The following is a 13,000-nucleotide window of genomic DNA, read 5'->3' as shown; positions in this document are numbered from 1 at the left end:
GGGGGGTGGGGAGGAGCCTCCAAGCTAGGGCTCAACTGCTCAGAACTGACCACCTGCTGAGCCTCCCCTACGCTTTGCCCCTGCTGGGCGGGGAACTGGGGCCAAGCTGCATCTCATCCCACAGCCTCAGCTCCTCAGAAGGACACGCTGCAGATGGCTCCTAGGAACACTAGCCCCCAAGGAGTAGTTTGGCAGCACCTCTGGAAGGGATTAGCTGGCAGACACCACAGGGTCTGAGCAGGAGCCCCATCACAAAGCCTGAAGGGCTTCCAGCTTGAACCAAGGGCCTGCTGGCATTCTCGCCCATGGCCATCCCTGTCCCTCAGACCCTTTCCTGGGGCTGCCATCATCTCCTCCCTCACCAGTCAGCCCTGTCCTCCAAGGTCTCAGAGCATGGCTTTTGGAGCCCAGCAGCCTAATAGACCTATAGCGTGTTCCTTTACTTCTCTGTGCTTCCATTTCTTGGTCTCAAAGCGGGGAAATAATGGTGTCTCCGTGGCGGAGCTGTGGTAAGGATCAAAACAGTTAACGTATGCCAAGTTCCTCACCCAGTGCCTGGCACATATTAAGCTCTCTATAAATGGTAGCCGTATTCTGGCTCTTAGTATTATCCATATGTGGGGGCACCCTGAGCTGGACCCTAGTCCTACAGCCTATGGCCGTATGGGTCCCTGGGGGCCAAGGTGGAATTGGATGATAGGAAGTGCCCTAAGGTGAGGGTCCCTGGATGAAGCAGAGCCTGCCCGGGGTAGGGTAGGGGGCTGGGAGGGGGAGGCTTGCAGCCTGAAGTCTCCTGAGTGGGAGCTGGTCCATTCGAGGCTGAGGGCTCTAGAATGAAGAACAGATTATGCCTATTGCCCATCCACTCTCTTCCACCTCTGCCTATTCATCTGAACGGGCAATTTTTTCACTAAAGAGGAGGACTTCTTGGAGGAAGAGGCTTCCAGGGAAGGGAAAAGTTTGTGGAGCCAGGTTGGTTCCTTGGAAAGGCACTTGGAGACAGACAGACCTGGATTCAAATTCCTTTTCCCACTTGTTAGCTGTGTGCCTTGGGCCCCTGACTCCACCTCTCCCAACCTCAGTTTGCTCCTGTGTATGGAAGGAGCTAGTCTCATATCTCCCACATAGGGTGGCTGTGGGGATTAGCTAGAAAAACATGTGGCAGCATGTTAGTAGGGGCTTCGTAAATAGCCATTTCCTCCCCTGTTCCCCCTTCCTTCACATGTAAGGAGAGCAATTATCTCCCTGTGTTTGTGCATGTGCTGACTGCTTCTCCCCACCCAATTCCTCAGCGTGGAGGTGTCGGGCCACTACCTTCCTTCCCACCGCACACAGGCCTTCTCTGTGTTGGCAAGGAGAGGGGAGGGGGAGGTGGAAGCAGGCAGTGGTTTGGGGCCCAGGGAGAATGTCTCGGCGCCTGCCCACCACCTCTGGCCTGCTGCTCCAGGCAGCATGCTAATTAAGCCAGGAGTGCCCACAGAACAGAACTGCAGGCCCCCTGCCTCAACCCAGCCCCCAGTGGCCTAGCAGGGAAATGGCTGCACAGACAGGCCCTTTGCTTGGGGCTTGGGGGTGGGGTAGAGCTGGGCTGGGCAGTGGCCCAGAGAGGAAACAGAGGAGGGGTTGGCAGGGGTCTGGTGGAGCCTGGTCTGTTAGGCAGGGCAGGAACCAGGAGATATGAGGAGAAGGCCACAATTTCTGCTTGATCCTGGGCTGTGCTGGGCCTGGTCTGGCCCGGCCCTGCCTGTAAAGGAGGTGTTGACAGAATGATGGGGTGGGAGGTCCCCAGATGGGGGCACTGCAGGGCCAGCATGCTGGGAGGTGATTGCCTGGTACCTTGTCCTGGGTTTTCTGGGCTCTACTACCTTCTAATTATTCATGTGACTCAGGGCAAGTCCTTTCACTTCCCTGAGCCTCAGTTTCCTCTTCTCTAAAATGGGGCTGATAATAAATATGTGGTGTGGAGCCATGGCTAGGCTAATGTCTCCAATCCTGCCGACGCCAATTGCAGAGCTACACGACCACGCCAGTTGCTGGGCTCTTTTACCTGCCGGTAATCCTGTCAATGGGTCTGGAGCTCACAGACCCCTCAAGCCCATTCACAGACTGGGTCACAAGCCCTTCACACACCAGGCTAAGTCCCCAGACCCCTTCACGCAGGTCTCTCTCTGTCTCTCACAAGAACAGCGACAAAACTAAAAAGATACACTGGCGCACACGCGCACTAACTCCACACACACACACACAACTTGCTTACAAAGGATGCTGAACCACACCCAACTGGATCCGAGGCGAGGGCCCCGACCAAACCATCCTATTTTCCTAACATGTGGTAAAAAGCATGCGTGGAAATGAGGCACACTAGATTCAGGAGAGTGGTTACCTCTGAGGACGGTGGGAGGAAGGGGAATGTGACAGGAGGGGAGTACACAAGGACTCTTTATCTGGATTGTTCTGTTCCTAAAACAAGATGTGAAGCAAACGTGGGAGGCTGTTAAGATTTGGCAAAGCTGGATGATGGGTACACGGGTATTTGTTAAATTTTTCTTGTGTTTTTGTCTTCATTCCTGAAATATCTCATAATAAAACGGATGTCCAGAGACAGCATCATGCACAGGATTCGAAATGTGCTGAACCTCAAGCATCTTCTACAGGAGTGAAGCTGACGTGCCCTGGGAAGCAAACTCTAGTGCTGATGGAGAATCTGAGGTGCAGGCATATGGGAATATGTGCATTTTAAGTTAAGTGATTGGGCAAAAAACAATCTTGAAATTCACATACTCTTCTGTGACGTATGCTTCCCAACAGGCAGGTACGAGTAACTAAGGCATCAGTTAAGCACTAGAACTGGGATCAATAAGTGGACATGGAGTCTGTGGCATGCGTAAGGCTGCTCCTGCTGTTGCTGAGTGCTGGAGTGTTGGGCTGAACCCTATTCCTGTGACTGCCTAGATCACTGGTTCCCAGCCCTGGCTGCACATTAGAATCAGCTGAGGAGCTCTGAAAACATAAGAATGTCCAGGCCCCACCCCCATGGATTCTGACTTAATTGGTCTAGGGTGGGGCCTGGACATTCGTATGTTTTCAGAGCTCCCCAGGTGATTCCCCTGTGCAGCCAGGGCTGAGAAACACTGGGCTACAGCCAGCAGAGGCCGTCCCCAGCACCCCTCGGTCTCTCCCTATTACCTGCTTTGAGAGGGAGGCCTGGATCCTAGGCACAACCAGTTGCTCTTCCTGAACCAAAGCTATGTGACCCCGGGACGTAGCTGCCTTCTGCCATCAAAGCCTTAAGAGCATACTGCCCAGAAGCCCTGACCTGCCTCCCCCAACTCATGGAGTCGGCTTTTAAGTGGGTTGAGGAGATGAAAAAGAATCATCCCCCCACCATGAGGCTGGGTGAGGTTGTAATTAAAATTATCTGTTCCACGGGCTACAACTCCATCCCCATCTTCTGGGCTTCTTGCCCTGGTGACCTCAGCAAGCTGCTCGAAACTCTTCCCATGCCTTCCAGGAAGGCGCATTGTCCTGATTCTCCTCCAACCTCTCTGGTGATACCCTCCACAAACACACACTCATGTACACTGTCTTAATGCTTTGGGGATGCTATAACAGAGTACCATAGACTGGGTGGCTTATAAATAACAAATACTTATTTCTCACTGTTCTGGAGGCTGGGAAGTTCAAGATCAAGGCACTGGCAGATTTGGTGTCTGGTGAGGGACTGATTTCTAGATGGCTGTCTTCTCACTGTGTCCTCACGTGGCAGAAGGAGCGAGGGTCTCTCTGGGATCTCTTTTATAAGGGCACTAATCCTGCTCATGAGGGCTTCTTTCTCATGACCTAATCACCTCCCAAAGGTCCCACCTCTTAGGGTGTTAGGATTTCAACATAGGAATTTAGGGGGGGTACATAAACATTCAGACTATAGCAGAGCCCAGTGTTGCCAGATCCTTCAATTTATCCACAGAAGCCAGAAATCCAAAACTTGGTAAAATCTCTAGAGTTTTCAATGTTGGAAAATCATTGAGATTTTTGTAAAATTATGTGCTGGGCCACACAAAACACATCTGTGACCAGGTGCTGCTCATTGGCTCCTGTCTTGCAATATCCAGGCTCTCCCCACACCCATCCCCTGCTTGATGTGCTCTTCCCTCCCCTCCTACCCCAAGCCTTCCCAGTCTTCAAGGCACAGCTGAGGTCTCACCAACCTGGCCAAGCCTTCCCTCGACACCCCAGACCACTCCAACTTCCTGCGACCTTTAACATTCCATATCATGTACCTGGCACCCAGCTAGGATGCATAGGAGGGCAGCAGAGCACCGAGGTCAGAGGTTAGAAGTACAGAATTGTAATTAGGCTGCCTGGATTTGAATACTGGCTTAGCTACTTATTAGCTGTGTGATCTTAGGCAAGTTTTTTACATTTTCTGTTGACCCAGTTTCTTTCTCATGGGGTTGTTATAAGGATTAAATGGGATAATCTATAAAAAGCACTTGGAATAACACTTGGTTTATAATAAACACTCAATAAACAATACCTGTTATTATCATTGCTGCTGGGGGTTGTTCAGTTGCTATTTATATGTTCAAACTTTGCCTGTTGAACTATAAACCCAGAGAGGGCAGGAATTATGCTTTATAGCTCCTGTATCCTCCCCCATCTGCACCCTCCACTGCCAAACTTAGTCCACATACCCGGGAACATGACGAATGCATGGGAAAATGTTGGTTGCCACAGACTGAATTCAACCAACAAACATATCTAGCATACCAAATCTGTATCAGGCACTGTGCTAGGCACCAGCAGCAAGGCACAGAGCACCAGCACTAGCATTGGTATCAGATGCCCCTGCTTTCTAGCTGCAGGAGTGCCGGCCAACTAATTCACATCCCTAACCTTTATTTCAGCATCTGTAAGATGGCAAGAATTCCCACCATCTGGGGTTGTTGGGGGCACTAGGGGAGAGGTATGGGTATAGCTTTTGTAAGATTTGAACGAAAGTACTAAAGCGTCAGTCCATGGGTAGAAAGCTGGCAGATAGGCCACTTCTCCCAGTGGCCTCTGGCTCTGATCCTGTGGCCCTGAGTGGTTTGTCTGTAGACTACCTCACTGCCTGGTGCGTGCAGTCTCCAGGCTCCCTCTCCCAGAACACACCCCTGCCGGGGGCGGGGCATAGAGGTGATTGTGTGCAGCTGACCCGATTGCAGGATGGATAAGATAGAGGGGCTTATGTCATAGACTCACAGGCAACTTTAAAGTGAGCTTTAGACACTGTTCTTTCAAAAGTTCCTGAGGGATTTTCACTATCTCGGTAAGCTCTGCCTGCTTGGCTCACTCTCCACTCCCTGTCCTTTGCTACCCTCTGGCAACTACATATGTATACCCTTCATTATGCTGAATAACTTGACTTTCTCCAGCCCCTGCCCCAAGACAGCTCCAAGACCACCTTCCTACGTCCCCAAACTCATTAACGTGCTCTACTCAACCCTGGACCACTTGCTTTCTCACCCTTTCTCTTTGCCTCAGAGGGGAAGGTGGCAGTGTACAGATTTATCCCCCACCCTCGCCTGCTTGGATACCAGAAGTGATATAGTTACTTGGGTTAAAACGATTTTTTCCTTCTATTACCTGTGTGCCTGCACCCGCCCACACACATGTGAAGCATGTAGTGCAGCACCTGGCCCATGAGAAGTGTCATGTGTGGTGGTTACCCTTCTTGCCCCTATCCCACCCTTCAGGTTCTGAGGCCACAGAGAAGAAAGATGTAATCTGTGACCCCCACCCCACCCAAGAGCTCACAGTCCAAAGACGGGGAGGAAGAGCCAGACACTCAAACCTATGCTGTAAAGGAGATCAGTACACAGTGCTACTACAGGAGCGGAGAGGAAGGGTGTTTTAGTTAGTCCATTTGTGTTGCTATAACAGAAATACCTGAGACTGGGTAATTTATAAGGAAAAGAGATTTATTTGGTTTACGATTCTGGGATAGCTGCATCTGGCATGGGCCTCAGGCTGCTTCTACTCATGGCAGAAAGTGGCAGACAGCCGGTGGTACGAGCAGCTCACATGGCGAGAGGAAGCAAGAGAGAGAGAGAGAAGGTGCCAGGGTCCTATATACAACCAGCTCTCATGGGAACTAATAGAGTGAGAACTCACTCATTAATCCCCCCTCCCCCAGGGAGAGTATTAATCCATTCACGAGGGATCTGCCCCCATGACTCAATCAGTTTCCATCACTGCCACATTGGAGATCAAATTTCCACATGAGTTTTGGAGGGGACAACACATCCAAACTCCATCAAGGGGGAAGCCCTCTAACCAGGACCAGTAGGAAATAGTGGACTGGAAAGTGACATTTGAGCTGTGTCTCAAAGGATGAATGGGGGGCATAGGGAATGGCATAGGCAAAGCACAGAGGTGGGAGGCATCAGGTAGTCTAAAGTGGCAGGGAGAGAGGGGGGGTGGGTGATGTGAGAGGACTATGACCTGCCTTGAATGCCAGGCTAAAGAACTTGGATTTGATCCTGTAGGCAATAATGAGCCAACAGAGGTTTTGTGAGTAGGGAAGTAACATGATCAGAGCTGTATTTAAGGAAGATTAATTAAAAATAATGTATGGTGTGTTTAATTCATGGCTAGCCCTGGGCTTTGGAAGAGACAGGAGATAAAGAAAACAAGGCCCCAATGAACAGGCAATTCACAAAATAATGGCCAATAAACATATGAAAAGATGTTCAAGCCCACTAGAACACAAAGAAATGCAAATTAAAGCAACAATGAGATACCATATTTGGCCTATCAAATTAGCAGGCAGGGGGGAGTAAAAATGATAACACTTGAAGCTTGGGAGGGTTTTGTAATGTGGGTCCTTGCTCTCTGCCGGGAGGTGTGCCCGGGACAGCAGCAAATAACTTCGGCCTTTGGAAGGGCAGATTGACAAGAGATAGGAAAAGCTTTTTAAAAGTGCACATTGTGTGACTCAGAAATCCCACTTCTAGGTATTTGTCCCAAAGAAATCATTGTGGATGTAAGTAAAAATTTATGCCCCAAATGTCCCCCCTGCTCCGAGTGTTATTTATAAAAGCAAATAACTGGATCGAATAGGGGAAGTGATAAAACTGTGTGACCGTGACCTCCAAGACTAGGCCCTGACATTGCTGAATTCTCAAAGGCTGGAGGCAGCAGACAAAACCTCTATTTCTTTTTAAAACTGCCAGTGATGTGATGCCTGGGTCTCTAAGGGGAGCTGCTAAAATTTGTCCTGGGGGCAGTCGGTGTCTTTGTTCCGCTAGGGACCCACAGGCAAGGCCTCTTGGTCATGCAGATGTACCTCAAGTACCTATTCATTGTCTTGGGGAGGCCCTGACTCCATATGCAGATGCTGTAAGCAGTGATGTTAAGCATTCTGTTTAATAATGTAAAAGGCCATCTTCTTTGTGGGGCAGGGCGGCATCTCTGCAGAATCTCTTGTGATGTTAAATGATTTTCAGCTTCCTTTGGCCAGGCTTTGTGACAGCATGGGGGCAGGTGGGGTTGGGGTCGATGACAACACTAGCATGGGAATAGAAAGGATAGAAGAAAAGAGGCTTGGGTTTGAGGAGGATAGGGTCTGAGCAAGGAAGCGGCAGTGTAGATTAAAGACGATCACCGCCAGCAGTGAGCCCTGGGAAAGGGCAAAGACTCTCAGAGCAAATGAGGCTGCTACCAATTGTAATTCCCCACGCCAATGTCACCCCAAGAGAAATTCTGTACACGAGAGGATTTTGTACATGGAGGAAAAATAAATTGAATAATTTCTCCAGATGAAGCTCAAGTTAAAAGAGGGGGGATGCAAGAGCATATTGATAGACCAATATTAGAGTACATACTAGAACAGGTGGAATATGAATATGAACAGCAAGTTGTGAAGACGGTTTGCAATTAACTAGTTTGGGAAACATTACTCTGTATTATCAACTAGCCATCAGGAAAGTTGGTAAATTATGACAGGCCAGGCTTAGCTATATGTTGGGGTAATTAAGACAGGCTATTGTCTACACATGGACTGAGGGGTACAGAAATAGCTATAGCAACACGGAGGGAGAAGGGGGGATGAGGGTACCAGAGGGGAACAGGGAGAAGCCCAGAGCACTGGCCAGGGGCTGCAGGTGACAAAGGGCAAGCAGAGGTACAGAATCCCGGGGGCAGGAACATTGTAAACTCAGGGAGGGCTCTAGGCATCCTCTGGACACCCTGGTGGGCTCTCAGACTTGGGCCATTTGGATGCTAAGAGTGATCATGGAAGGCTGAAGAATTTGGAGATGCTTAGCTCCTAAATGCATAGTACATCCAGCCAGATGGCTAGGCAGCCATTCAAAATCTTGGTTTCAAAGCAGTTCAGATGATAAAGAGAGATGCCAGTGAGACATCATAAAGTGAGAGAGAACACAAAACTGTAGTATAATATGACCTTGATTATCTTAAAAAAAAAAAAAAAAGCTGCAAGGAAATACACCAAAACATTATTAGTGAATGTCACCCAGGTGGAAGCCCCAAGAGGGGCCACTGTCTGCCAGTCAAAGAAGGAGTTGAAGAGACTGCCATGTCTTATGCTTATGAGGGTGGAGCTCTCATGAATGGGATTATCCCCTTATAAAAGAGACTCCAGAGAGCTCTCTAGCCTTCTATTGGGAAAATAGAATAGTTTGGCCAGGGCCCTCATCTCAGGTCCAGTTGGGTGTGGTTTTGGCACATCCTTCATAAGCAAATTGTGTGTGTGTGTGTGTGTAGTTAGTGTGCATGCACACCAATGTATCTTTTTAGTTTTGTTGCTATTCTGGTGTTCTTCTTGAGACAGAGAGAGAAAGAGAGAAGTTTTAGTGAAGCAGGTGGGCGGGCATCTGCCTCGGGTGTCTGCCCTGTGTGACCATGCTTTCCAACCTATGGCTCCAAGGACCTTTTGGCCAGTTGCCTAGCTCATAGACCTGCGTGTAAGGGGTCTGGTGACCCAGCCTGGCATGTGTGGGGTCTGGTGACCCAGCTTGGCATGTCCGGGGTCTGGTGACCCAGCTTGGCATGTCCGGGGTCTGGTGACCCAGCCTGGCATGTCCGGGGTCTGGGGACCCAGCCTGGCATGTCAAGGGTTTGTGACCCAGTCCGTGAACGGGCTTGAGGGGTCTGTGAGCTCTAGATGCAGCCCTAGCTCAGCAATTGGCCCAGTCGGTGCAGGATTACTGGCAGGTAAAAGAGGCCGACAACTGGCATAGCCGAGTAGCTTTACAATTGGCATCATGAACAGGATTAAGAGCCCCTGGCTCCACGCCCTCTTTCCACCACATAAGGACACAACACAAAGTCAAAGTTGGCAGCCTGCAACCCTAAAGAGGACTCTCACCAGAACTGAACTATACTGCCACCCTGACCTTGGACTTCCAGCCTCCAGAACCATAAGAAATAAGTTTTTCTTGTTTACAAGCCACACAATCTATGGCACTTTGTTACAGCAGCCCAAGCTGACTAAGACAGGGATGAAAAAAGTAGAAGTTTGCAAGACAATTGCATTCTGATATGCTGGGTCACAGGAGTCAGTCATAATTAGATCCATGTGACTTATCAGAGCCCTCTGGCCACTGAGTGAAGGCTGTATTATAGGGAGTCAGAAGAACAGAGAGAACAGGTAGAAGTTGATTATAATCATCCAAGAGAGAGGTGACAAGGGTCTGCACTCCTGCTGAGGCAGTGGAGAAAGAAAGGAGCAGAGGATTCAAGAAATATTGAGGTGGTAGAATCTGAGAGACTTGGTGACAAATTGCATGTGGGTGAAGGAGGGGTGGCCTGAAGGGGAACTCACCCGGGAGGGCTTGGATCCCTGGGTGGAGCAGGTGGCCTAGAGAATGAGGAAGCCTGGCTCCAGGCACAGCTGTCCCAGGGCAATGCCAAGGGAAAGGCAGAAGCAGTGCTCACATTCTTACAGCTTTGGTAGCAGCAAGGAAGCAGAGCTTTTCCCAACAACGCCAATTTGGACCAGCTCAGGGAAGAACTCTGATTGGCTAGATTAGATCACATGCTCACTGCTGCAGCCAACTGGACTGGATCTATCACCCAAAGAAGAAGGAAAAGGAATCCTGAAAGAATCAAAATAAATATCGCCACAGATTCTCTGGACTCTTGAAAATTACAGTCAAGGTTAACTCTAAATGAGGACTTTGACCAATGCAACTTCATTGGTGTGTGTCCACAGAGAACGAAGATCATCATTTCAGAAGCTCAAGTTAAAATATCACCAAGTCTGTGCCACTGCCTCAAAACTGCCAACCTGTCGCCTCTTCACGGCCACTGCCCAAGGTCAGGTCCTCAGTGTTTCTCGTCTGGCTTCTTGCCCTGCCTCCTCGCTCCTTTTCCTGCCTCTGGGTCTGCCCTCTTCAAACTATTGCACACACATTGCTGCCACAGGGACAGTCAGCCTGTGTCAAAGGCAGTGTAGCAAGGATCCAGAGCATGGACTTCTGCGTTTGAATCCTAGTTCTGCCACTTACTAGCTTTGTGACCTGAGTGAGTCATTTCACCTCTGCGCCTCAGTTTCCCTAGAAAACTTCATAGGCTTGTTGTACAAATTGAATGAGTTGATATTCAGAAGGGGCTTAGAGCAGATCTGACATGTAGTAAGTGCTATGCAAGTATTGTCAAGATACGACTATGTCATTCCCCCACTTAAACCCCATGTTATGTCCTCTGCCTCCCATGAGCTCACCTCCTCCAGGAAGTCTTCCCTGCCTGCTCCTCCCTTGCCTCGCAGAAGGCTGCACTGTACTGCAGCACACCTCCCTTTGCACAGAAGTCTCCCTGAGGGAGGTCAGGGACTCTGAGGCCCCGCTTAGCCCCCAGCATAGAGCACAGCACCTACACATAAGCAGGGCCTCAGGAACATTTGAAGAGCTCTGTGCACTTTACAAAGATGTGCCTTGCACATCTGTTATCTCTCTGAAACCACACCATAGACCTGTAGAATGAGTACTACTGCCTCCATTTTATAGATGTGGAAGCTGAGGTTCTTAGAAGTAAAGGGGCACAGCCAGTGTATGACAGGGCTGGGGTGTGAGCTTGGGGGTTCTACTGTCAATGCAATGGGAAGAGAGCCCTGGGTTAATGGTTACTGGTACCCAATTCCAGTTCCAGTTTTGCACTTGAATTCACTGTATGGTTTTGGATACAACCCTTTCCCTCTCTGGGCCTCAGTTTTCTTACCTGTACCGTGAAACAGTGGACTACAAGGTCCCTGAGGGACCTTCCAGCTGCGGCATGCTATCGGTGGCCATTTGGTGCTCCTCCTCTCTCCCTCACTCCCCCAACCACCACTGCCTCACACCTGGGGTCAGCTCCTAGGAGAACAAATGACACAGGGGAACAGGGGCAGGGAGAGTTGACAGTGCTGACTAGGCCCCAGTGGAGGCTGAGCAGTCAGAGGATTCATTAGATATTAATGAACTGCAATTGAGCATATTGATTACCTCTCAAATCATTTCCTCCTAATTCAGTCCTCCAGGGTCAACAGGCCCCTGACTTCCCTGGGCTTTCTGCCCACCCTCTAACTAAACAGACAAGGGCTTCATCTAAGGCTGCCAGGCCCACGTGGAACCAGGCAGGAGGAGGGGAAAGGCTAAGGGATGAGCATCACCTCTGTCTTGCTGCTCCTTCAGCCTGCACTTATCACATAATCAGAGCCAGCCTCACAGGCTGCTACCAGTGTAGTCCACAGGGCCCCACACTTGGTTTAATGCTATGCTGTCCCTGCTTTGAAATCCCTAATAACTTTCTTTTATCAAGAAGCCCCACATTTTTATTTGGCACTGGACTCTGCAAATTACGTAGCATGTAGTCACAGGCTAGACTGTGGTCTACGTAATGGCACCCACCAGAGCATGCAAAATGGTAACCCTAGCTGGCAGGACCTATCAAGCCCATAGAGTTTAGTCCCTTGGATTGATGCTCAGAGAAGAGAATACACTTGGCCAAGGTCACAGAGCCCAGCCAGTCAGTGGCAGTGGGAGGACGAGAACCCAGACTGCTTTTTGTTTTTCCCTCCTACAGACTTGCTCCGGATATTAAGATCCCCTAAGCTTCGCTAGAACAAATCCGTAGACTAGATCACTTCTGTCATCCTCACTTGACAATTGATCTTATAAGTGCTCAGGGATAGAGATGTTTGAGGAGATTCAGTCTCCAGTGCCACTCCTATTGGATGAAACAGGCTCTTTCAAGTTTCCCTCATGCTTGTTCATCTCCAGTGTCAGAGAGCTCATTACCTCACATGGCAGACCATTCTATTGTTAGACAGCAGTAACTTTTAGGAAAGCTCTTTAAGAAAATCATGTGAGAATTTACCTCCTTATAATATCCATCCTGCAGCCCTAGTAACTTTCTTTAGGAGCATCTAGATTAAGTCAGCACCATCCTCTCAATACCCTCAAGTTGCAGGCCAGCACAGTAGCTTTTTTGTAGTTGGGAAAAGAGTGAAGGTGATCTGTCTGCCTTTAGTTCCATTAGCCCGAGGAGTCAATCTCCAATAAGGAGGCACAGAAAGGGACATAGCAAGTGACAGCACTTAAACTGCTGTGCTGGGAGTCACTACCCTTCTGACCTGAGAATCAAGGTGAACTCTGGGGATGTGAGGCTTTCCTGTTTCCTGCGTCCCTGCTAAGTCTGCCAGCGCCTGCTACAGAAATGAGTCCGCAGGAGGAACAGGGGCTGCGGCACGGGGAGGCACTTTTGGCCTCAGAAGGGTTCTTAGGGAAAGGGTGCGTTTCTGCTCCTTCTCTCTCCTGACTGAGGAAGAGCCTCAGGGCTGGAGTTGCAACAGGAGGTCTACAGGTTAGACACCCAGAAGGACTGCCTGACTCTGAAGATTTGAAGCTTGGAACACATCTAAATACGTACCCATAGAAGGCTCTCTGGCCCCAGCGTGCACAACCTTGGCTGCATGTTAGAATCATCTGGGGAGCTGTTTAAAAGTACCTTTGCGGTT

Source organism: Galeopterus variegatus, unplaced genomic scaffold, assembly GCF_000696425.1.
Source record: "Galeopterus variegatus unplaced genomic scaffold, G_variegatus-3.0.2 Scaffold528, whole genome shotgun sequence".
Taxonomy (NCBI): domain Eukaryota; kingdom Metazoa; phylum Chordata; class Mammalia; order Dermoptera; family Cynocephalidae; genus Galeopterus; species Galeopterus variegatus.
The sequence above is the reverse complement of the archived record's forward strand: the minus strand, read 5'-3'. Positions refer to the sequence as shown.